The following is an 11,293-nucleotide window of genomic DNA, read 5'->3' as shown; positions in this document are numbered from 1 at the left end:
GATTGTACAGTCATCAATAATTATAGAATAATTGAACATTTTTGTCACAAATGTTTTCTATTTCGAAATAATATTATGATAATTCATCGAGACAATTACTTATATAAATATATTTGATGAAATTTGTCTTATTATTTTTTCACCTCTGTTGGATTCACTCAATATGTTTGCATTTTAGCAGCACATAACTTACCTTTAACTTAAACGTAAACGAGTTCGCTTTCTTAATACCGAAAATTCCGGTATTTTGGATTTTTAAAACCGGTATTTCGGTATTGATAAATACTGGAATACCGGTTTTGAAATACTGGTATTGCAATCCCTAGATACACGCAACACAGGGTTGCAAAGGCAAGCCGTGTCAAGATAAAGAAAATAATCTGGATTTAGGCACTATTTCCATTAAACAGTGGGTAGATTTTCATCATTAATCAGCCCAGAAGTTGATTACTGAATAAATTCAGACGCAGTCTCCAGCTGTATGTATATGTATAACTAAACTGTTTTATCTGCTTATAAAAAATACATATTCATAGCCTTTCGTCTGCTCTGCTTGACAGATCAAAAGAGAAAAGGAGCAAGTCAATTTATTGCATCTAAATGCGTGAAACAATCACGATTCGTACCTATTCAATCTTCACAGAGGCGTACCTACACATTAACATAACGGGGTAAAACATCGATTTATACAAGTAAAAACAGTTACTTGTAAATTGTACGTAAAACATTTTACTATATCACAGTTCGCCGTGAGCTTTCTATCGGAAAGAGATGACCGTATACTATACGGTGTCCATTTTATTAGATTCAATATGAACATTAATTCAATTTTCATAGCCGTTTTTAGCAAAATTCATGAGTTCAAGAATGAAAACCTAACCTAACCTAATAAATAGTCCAGTATATCGGCTATTTGCAAAAAAATTGCCGCTGGTTTCCTGTAAGCTGACAAGAACCTTGTTTTATTTAGACATGAATTTTATCTCAGTACTTTACGACCCACAGAGGGTGGACGATCTTTAATATACCTACGACCATATATTTCCGATACGACATTTCACGGTGAAGTGTGATACGGCGAACTGCATACGTACAAATTTCCGGACACGGGTGAAAACAGCTTACGGAAATCCTTCTTGGCCTTCCTCAAGGAAGTATACTGGTTCTTGCCTTATATACCTATTATTATTTACACACAAATCACCAACCAACACCTAAGAGCACCAGCCAGTTTATTTACCGGACGATACGACAATATTAGTGCAAAGCAAGACTGTAGAGAAAAAATAATCCAACCTCAGAGAACTACAAGAACAGCCACCTCAAGAGCCAACGCTGTGTAAAAACCTCAAGAGTAACAAGTGTAACTGAGTTTCCAGAACTGATACGGATACTGGGAGTGCGGTGGTATGACTCCAGGAGAAATAAGGAGATAAGAGAACTCACCAAGCAGCCTCTCATCACGCTGACAGTGAAGAGGCGATGTTGTACCTCACTCGGCCACGTGCTGCGGATGCCAGAAGAGAGGTTTGCCTATTCTTCAAGCCAACTGTATTCCGGCGTCCTGGAAGGCCGCTCAAACTATATTATAGTGTGTCTATAGATGCTAGTATGGCCTGGAACGATGTAAGAAAACTGGCTATCACAGGGATTCTTGGAGGCGCCGCGTGGTATCCATATGTTCCAACTAAGGGTTGGATACGGCTGACAAGAAGAAATTAATTGAATTGGGGATAACGGTTGTTCAGAGCATCGTTACCTGTCTTACCTGGAGTTGTTTTATACAAAAAACTTTGTACCTGCTTACAGTGTTTGTACCGAGGATATTCAAATAAATATCGTTCTCCGCACAGTGTTGCCAACCGTACTATAATTATAGTATTTGTACTATAATTTTGGTCCGCGTACTATGTACGATATAAAACAGGTGTAGTACGCCCAAAATTCTATAATTTTGAATATCGTAAAAAATATGTAAAAGGTACTAAAATCTCGATATTTCCGTTCAATAAATTGTTGCAAAGTACTATAATATCGCAATATGAGAAGATTTGGAGAACTTGGAAAAAAATGCTCGAAAAACGTAAAATAATCCCTTGACTGGTTTAAAATGAAATTTCTTGAATTAAGCATTTTTGGTCAGAAGAGGTACCTAAATAAAAAGGGGTCTCGGAGTTTCTCAAAGTCTCCGTTATTTTTTTCTGAGAAACAAAAAGCTAAGTATTACATTTCATTTTATACACATAACAACGCGTACTATATTTTTTTCCCAAATACTATAATTTTGAAGGCTCTGTACTATAATTCCGCTTTGAAAAGATAGCGACACTGTCTCCGCAACAAGTCTTAATCATTAGAAGCCTTCTGACCAATGCACTCCGATGAACATATCCCCTGTCCATGTCTCATCGATAAGTATCAAAAATCTGGTGCGCTACTGTGTCTATCTATATTTTATCATGTCTGCCGTAAATTAGATTTCCCGAAGCCAACACGCAGAGTGCATTCTAGCAGAGAAAAAAGAACAGAGCAAACAAAAGACAGGAAAACTTAAATAACTTTATCTTTTCTTGGTAAACTTCCGCGTCAAATGACAGCGGAAAGTGATTAAGATTGACAGTTATTTATTTATGGCGACAATTAACACTATTATGGCAATAATATGAATTGGCAATTGTTATTACTACTAGCTGAGCCAGCTGGCCCTCGCCAGTCTGTCTCGCTAGGTCTTGCAGACAGCTTGGCGTCCTAATGAAATGATATTGGATTTTAATAAAATTGTGAAGTATGCAGAGACGGCGCCGTTTGGCATGTCGCTGATTTGTTACTTTTACAATTTGCAAGTCGTTACTGTCGATATAAATTTAGCGTCATATGTATAGTCTATTATGGATTTTGGCCTTCAGGATGTCATCTGATACCATCCCAGGCTGCTAGACCTAGCATAATACCTGACAATTTGATTGCGATTGAATATAATGTAATAGAAGAAGGTTAGCCATATAAAAAATAAATTTAAACTATTAAGTTGTTTTGTTTCATTGTCTAAAAAAATGCTTGCAGCCATAGAATAATATTTAAAAAAATTAAAATTTGAATTAAAATTTTAGCGATAATATGTTTCACGCTGCGGGACGTTCATATCGAAACAAATGTTGATAAAAGAAGAAACATATAGATCTGAGAGGAAGTAATTATTAGGTTGGAAAAGAATTCGTCCAGCAGTGTATTGATATAAACTGATTATGATAATGGCATTATAAATAGGTAGATTATGTATATTATATAGCGATTATTCATAGGACCAAAAAGAGTAGAATCGGCTTAGAGAAGCCTTCATCCAGCAGTGGATTGACCTGGTCTAATGATGATAACGATGAAATGAATATATTATATTGAAATATTTGATAAATGCAGCAATGTATATATGAAACAGGAATGGAATTAGTTTTGAGAGGCCTTCATCGAGCAGTGGATTGATCCTGGTTCATGATAATAATGACGATATAAATGGGTAGGTAAATTTTAATATCACCAATTTTAATAGATATAGCAGTTCATATGACCAATAGGATTATTGATAAAACCTTCATCCAGTAGTGGAATGCGAATAAGCATAGTGATACATATTAATTCTTCTATATAACCACGCGAATGGAAATAATGGATAATACGACGTAGACGACTCATAGTGTGATTAGGGTATGAAATTATCATAATTCACTATTTTATTTGCTTATACGCACGCATGCATTTTACTTATATTATGTAATAAAATATTTACAATATAAAATGAAATAATATTATATACGTTGTGTAATAATTACCTATAGTAAATGTCATTTTTAATAATTTACCTCCCTAAAAATAATTATGTTTACGTTGTCTTTGAATATAAAAGTTCGAATAAAAATATTTTAGTCTATGTTTGTTATTGTGAATTATTGTGAAGCTGATAAAATAAATGACAGTCGGATAAATGTCGAAAAAAGATTCTGCGGTACAGTTCTGTTATGAGGTATTCAGCGGAAAACACATTTTGAAAATAGCCGATATGTTAGGTTTGGTTAGGTTAACCTAACAAATAATCCAGTATCTCAGCTATTTTCAAAATGTGTTTTTCGCTGTATTCCTCATAACCGAATTGTACCAGTATGGACATAATAGGTTAACCGAGTGGCTAACATCCATTTATCGTAAACATAAAAAAATCTGTAGTAAATGTGCCGCAGAGGTGGACATGAGATTTTACAACTTTCTTTTTAGACCAAACCAAACCTAACCTGGAGAGTGAAAATAGTTAGTTTTATCACCACATTTCATAATTGGGGAAAGAGAATAATTGACCTCAATACTTATAATAAATAAATTTACTTCAGTGGGTCCAATTTCAAACAGTTTGAAAAATGTAACACTGATCGGTACTATCAACCATAATTGAAAAACGTGAGCAGAATAGTGCATAATATTATTATTTTAAATAACTTAATAATTTGAAAGTCAAGACAACGTACCTATCACAAAATATGTTATATATTAAATCCATTACAATTTAAATTCAAATACCATCGTTATACATTAATATATACATATCTACGTACTCACCGTAATTACTATATTACCAGATAAATAGAATTAGGTTGGAGAGAACTTCATCTAACAGTAGATTGATCGAGGATGATGGTGATAATAATAATGAATTGAATAGGTACCTAGGTAAATATTATCACAAATTTGATAACATAATTTGTGAACGAAAGGAATGGAATTACTTTGCTTGAACAGTTTGATGAAGGTTTGGATTGATTCAGGTTTTTGAAACCCACAATGACTGAGTGGCTAACATGTCGGCTTATAATGTCGTGGACCTGACAAATACATATATTGTTTTTCACGGTCTAAAAATATAATATCAGTTATGAATGTGACCGTAAATAATATACGTCAAGTGTTGCATTAAAATAATGTCATAATGACCAGAAAACCAGAATGATGTTTTAAACCAGGAGCATATGCACTTACCTGGCGTATAACTTCATCAACAGTAGATACACAATAGGTATTTGCTTCACAACTTAAATTAGAATGGTGACGGTGACACATCATAAACATACAGCAGCTGTCAGATTGATGTGACATGGTATACTTCGCCGGTAATATGAATCTAATATTATAATAACAACTTCAAACGATTGAATGTATTATTAGGATAAGTATAGTGTTTTAATATAATATAGGTACACATGTATTAGGTAGTTTTATTTAACCTCTACTGAAAGGGTAATATTATGTTAATTAAGATCGCACCAAATCGCTTGATTGAGAATAATATCCGGATTAAAAATTCACTAAAACATAAACAATTCGCCAAATCACTTGATTGAGAGTAGTATCCGTTTCTAAAAGTCACCAAAACCTAAATAAACATCTTTTGTTTCTAATACAAAGGCATTATTTATCATATTGTCATTACGATTGACGGAGTAGCCGCCATTTTGAAATATAATATTTTCAGTGTTGCAAACACATCGAAAAAATAAATTCCCTAATTAATATGTGTTGTAAAAAAAGTCACGTGCCGATCGAAAATCTATTGTAAAACAGTCAAAATAACCCTAAAAAACCCTAAAACGCAACGAAATTTATCAAATTCCATACTTTTATACTTGAATAAAGAACGTTTCTCTACTGAATTTTTCATTTAAACCTATTGGACATGACGAATAAGTCACACAATCGCTCGCAAAAACGGGCACAGCTGTAGGATAATAATATATAGGAGATTATTATAATTATTATCCGCATTGACATGCGCATGCATATACTCAGATAAATATGTTGTTGGGTAAAACTACGTAAGTCGATCTTTGTCAAAAATGCGATGATACGTCTTACCCAGGAGCGCACACAGAAAAAAAGGTTTGAGGGGGGGTCCATTTCGAAAAAAATATCCGTACTAATTTTTATTAGGTACTGATTTTTAAGGCTGAGCGAGGGAACGGGGTTGATAAAATTTAGGTCAGCGGTGACTTCCTTGTTTAAATCGCCGACCCTCGCACTTTTCCATATATATTCACCATACCCAGACACTCCAGTTTTTTAATCTAGCCATGAACACATGACCTGCACATATAACTTCGGGTGCTCACCTACGAGTAATTCGGGCTGTCACATTCACAAGTGGTTATCGAACGCGCGTGACTTAACGATCATAATAATTATTAGATTCATTGGTGTCCATTTGTGTCATCCGAGCTGTCTTGTCTTTTAAATATGACGCGTCGGAATCGTACATCGGATGCCTCAGATAGTTGCATCAATTTATGAGTGCCACGTGTCTTGCGTGTGGTAGAACGCCGAGAGGATTGGAGCCAACCCGTTCAGAAGGTTGTCACCTAAATCATCTAGGTCACGATCCTGATTAAGAATACGAAGAAGAAATATTCCATTTACATAAATGATTTGTATTTTTTCTGTTTTTGGGGAGGGTGTCCGGTAACGAACCCCCCCCCCCTACTCTTTTTGTTTTACCAGTCATTTATTCCCAACCAGATGACAATATTCAATTTATTTTATCTACGCCTCTCCCTTTCCCCCTATAAGATTAAATAAAACTTTTTATTTTAGAAAACAGGTAGGTAGTGGTGATTTTTCATGAAATATATTATGAGGTATTCATTTCATCAGAAATTACAAAAATATTATTATTTACATTTATCTCATTGGGGATTTATGTCATAGGGGGCTCAATACATATCAAAGCCACGGGTCGCCACGCACATAAATCCGCCACTGAAAATGTTGCTAAGGTATTCTACTTTTCCGTATTTGTGGTTATAATTAAGTTCTCCCCAGATGTTTGTTGGCTCATCTTATACATACATACAATACGGCATACGTGAACAGTCCAGGAAATGCATTCAAAATAAAACTTAACAGGAAACTGTGCATGCGTAAAATTAAGCGCATCAAATTAGCCGCATTTAAATTAGTCCAATCTTTGCCTACTAAGTCTGAGCTTCCCAAGCGGTGTGACACGGCACACCAACACCACGAACGATTAAGAAGTGTGCCGTAGGATATTATATTATTTATAGTAAAGTTCAAGACATTTTGGTCGTCACAGAATAATGTCCAAATGTCGTTTGTTCAATGCGTGGTATCTGTGCTGTCTGAGACATGGCATCTTACCACGATTCAAAGGTCTCGACTTTTGAGCTTTGAGAACCGATGTCCCCGTCGAATCTTAGCCGGCTCGCACATCTAAACGTGTCGAATACGTCGATGTGACGTGACGTCATCGTTATTCATAAAACTCGTTGCCAAATGGGGCTCTGCACATTGGTGGAATGCGACTTTTTAGTTTGAAAAAATCTAGTGCTGCTAGCAACAAATCACATGCGTCTCGGGCTGCGAGTCGTTTCTTAATTGTTTAAATGCCTATTTATTATAATATTATAAGTTCTTATATGAAAATTCTTTATAACAAAAAATTATGTATTTTGGTTTTTGTTTCATTTAATAAAGTAATATCGTATTTTTAATGACACCCCTCTGTATACAATTCAAGACCTGCTTTCGCTCGTAAAGTCGATTCGCCACATATTTTGGAATTACACTACCCTCACCCAAAACAGCTGTCATCATTACTAACCTCACTGTCAAAACAATAATACTTCTCCCACCTACACACTGTGTAAACGAAATGTTATATATAACTTTGTAATTTCCACAGCGGCAATACATCAGTTTTACCATGAAAGTGTTCATCTTAATACAGCACCTCCCCACACCCACTCTACAAAAAAATCCTTCCCTTCTCTCCCGCGATTCAACACTGTTTTCACCCGAGTCATAAGGGTGGATTCTTTAGTGGGCCGCGAAAAAATATATTATGAATAGTGTGCCGTGTCGTGACGTGAATAAGGTTGGGAAGCTCCGTACTACATAGCTCTTTTGTCAGCCTGCTGAAAATACGACGTACTACCTAATGAGGTCAATTAATTTCATTACATAACAATTTGGTAGATGTTACAAGTAACAATATCTATTGTGATAGTCCCACAACATTCGTAATAATATAAATGAACACGATAATCTTGTACGAGTATAATATTATATGGTTTTACCTCTGAGTACATTATAGACTTTCTCTTTTTGGCGTAACTATTTTCCCGCGATCTATACGCTGCGATAAAACCATAAACAATGGACATGCAAATTTTCTTCCATTGTTTATAACCATTTTAGATTGCGTCTGATACCGCAACGCAACATCAATCTAATAACATTGAAGCTGAGGCAAACGAATAAAATGTAAAACTAATTCATATGTATCTTTCATAAAAACATATACACGTCAACAATCATTAATTAAGGCTATACCTCAGTTGAGGCATGCTCTAAAAAGATCGTGGCTAGGCGATGCGCGGATTGCGGGTCGCGGGTGCAAATGACGCATGCCGACCAAAATATAATTTGTCATATAAATCCAACATGCGTCCATTTAATGTTCTGTTTATTGTTATATTAGTAACAATAATAATATATTCATTGACATGTTTTCTTTTTAAAGTAAATGGGTAACGTTTTTAGTCATCTTTACACGATTTAAGAATTAATACCCTCGTCGCCATCACGAAACAAATTGACGTATTGCGTATATATGACTGCCAGCGAGTCCAAAATTTCGTCGAGCCTATAGTTGAAAATTATTTGCCGTTTCACTGAAGTATCGCTTTAATAATATGGTACAAGTCGGTTATGGGGAAGCCAGGCGGGAACAGCGCTAATTTTCATAGCCGATTTTGGCAAAATTCATGAATTCATGAATGAAGACCTAACCTAACCTAACCTAACCCAACTTAACCTAAACTAACCCAACCTAACAAATAATCCAGTATATAGGCTATTTTCAAAATGTGTTTGCCGCTGGCTACCCCATAACCGACTTGTACCAATAATATCATTATTATGATGTGTAGTGGTGGGTGTAAAGGACATCCCACACGATACAAAATAATATCATAAATTGCAACTACCAACTAACAAACCGCCCTTTTGGGCTCCGAAAAGGTAAGGATGGAAATCGAGGGAGAGAGAGGTGGAATGTTTTTGTTGAGAAGGGGTTTGATGAGGATGGATACTGATTATGGTAAACTGATTTATTGATACAGTAAAAATACAATGGTATTTATAGTCTTTCTTGATTTTACGGTTAGACCACATCACTGTAAAGAGGAAGAGGTTATGGTTATCTTAATCTTTTTTTGGTCTATTAGAGTCGCTGTATCCCGCCTGAGCTTTAATGGGAGGATATTATTTGAAAGTATCGGCAGCCTCGAAAGTGGAATAGAACAATAAAATGATTATCACAATATGGTATTCATCACGTCATATTATAAAGACTGCTTTATGACGCGTGTTTCACTCACAATGTGAGCTGTCTTATTAAGTATATATATAGGTAGAGTTGGGTTTCGGGAATTTCTCGACGGGACTAGTCGAGAAATTTTCGAGATTTTCCATCCCGAATCTCGAGAATTTAAATTTTTAACATTTCGGGAAATCCCGGATCTCAAGAATCTTTTCTCAGGATTCGGGATTTCTTTATTATCAAATATTAATTGAAAAAAAGATTTTCTATATGAAAAAAGTGACAGAAAACACAAAACGTTCAAAGACTGATCGAGGCATTAAACACAATTAAGCCAACGTCGACTCAAAATGAGCGCAATTTTTGCAACATCCGGGAATTTTGTGTCTCAAAAGCGTACGCGATTGTCAGACGCAGTCATTGACAGACAAGACAGCCTGTGTTTTTTGAAATTATATTTTAATAAATAATGTTTTAAATTATTTTTTTTCCTACTTCTATTTTGTTTGTTTTCTTACATAATAATATTTTTTGGAATTTGTCTGTTTTACACTGATTTTAGGATTTTTACAGGTTTTTTTTAAATTTCCCGATATCTCGAGAATTTTCGAGAATTCTTTTCTGGGAATCCCGAATCTCGAGAATTCAAAATTTCATCATTCAAGATTTTCTCGGGAAATACCCAACTCTAGATACCTATAGGTACGTACCTAATTATATAATGTCAAAATAATTAAGTATCAATAATTTGTGGTGTGGATAGAAAACGAGCTATGCAATGTTGGAGATGGATATTAGATACCGACCTACTTGGTAAAATTCCAAGCTATATTTAGGTAAGTATAGTTTTATTATTAAAATTTATTTAAAAATAAACCATCCTGCCAATCCACGTGTTATTTTTTTCCTTGTTATTAATAAAATCACTCAACCTCAAGTAAAAATCATCTCACATGAGAAACTTTCACTATATTAAACCATTGCCACGGGGGGGCGAACGGTAACGTGTCGGCTTATAAATTGGTGGGTCTCGGGTTCGAATCGTGGGTCTGACGAATGCATAACAATGTGTGTTTGGACCCAGAGCATATCTATTTTCTTGCTAATACAACCTCATGTGCTCCGATTAGGATGGATTTTATGGCAATTTACTTAACTATACCATTGAATGTTGCAAGTCGGTAGATACCTACTGCTTTTTTTTGTTATTTATGAAATACATACATAAAAATACCCACGGAATTTTATTTAAATTTATAGTTGATGTAACGATTTGAAAATTTGAAAATTTATATCGGCAACGCAATAATTTTTTCAACATATAATTCAAATATTTTATTTATTACTGACGAATTTCATTATATTGCAATTAAAATTTATTATCAGAACAATAATAGTTATATTTGTCAATCTCCAGGGAAAATCTCATAGTAATGAACATTCTTTTTTAACTACCGCCAATAAGGCAATTATTTACTACCTGTACCTATGCGGAAATGTTTTTGGCTACATACTAATTAATTGACGCATTGACTATTGGACTTGCTGAACTTAGTTTGTTGTATATTATTAGATGGAGTAGGGGTTCAATATACAACTATCCACGTATTATTGTATTCTATTCTGGTAAGATAAGAAGATCTCTTAACAGTGGTGAAGGGTGGAAGTAGGTTGTTAAGATCTGACATAAATAGTGCGCACTGAACTCTGTCAGTCAAATGTATTATTTTTTTCTTTGCACTAAGACAGGGGAGGGCAAACTGCGGCCCGCCGGGTATTTTTTCGCGGCCCGCCATCGATAATTGTACTTGTGATTACGAATAACGTTTTTATAATTTTTTTTTAAATATTGACGATAGATCATAATTTGAAGAATTTGTTGTTTCGTAAATGTATTATCTCAGTACGTATTCCTTG

Source organism: Rhyacophila brunnea, unplaced genomic scaffold, assembly GCF_057557595.1.
Source record: "Rhyacophila brunnea isolate RB1 unplaced genomic scaffold, BYU_Rbru_1.0 scaffold_9, whole genome shotgun sequence".
In the NCBI taxonomy this organism is placed as follows: Eukaryota; Metazoa; Arthropoda; class Insecta; order Trichoptera; family Rhyacophilidae; genus Rhyacophila; species Rhyacophila brunnea.
The sequence above is the reverse complement of the archived record's forward strand: the minus strand, read 5'-3'. Positions refer to the sequence as shown.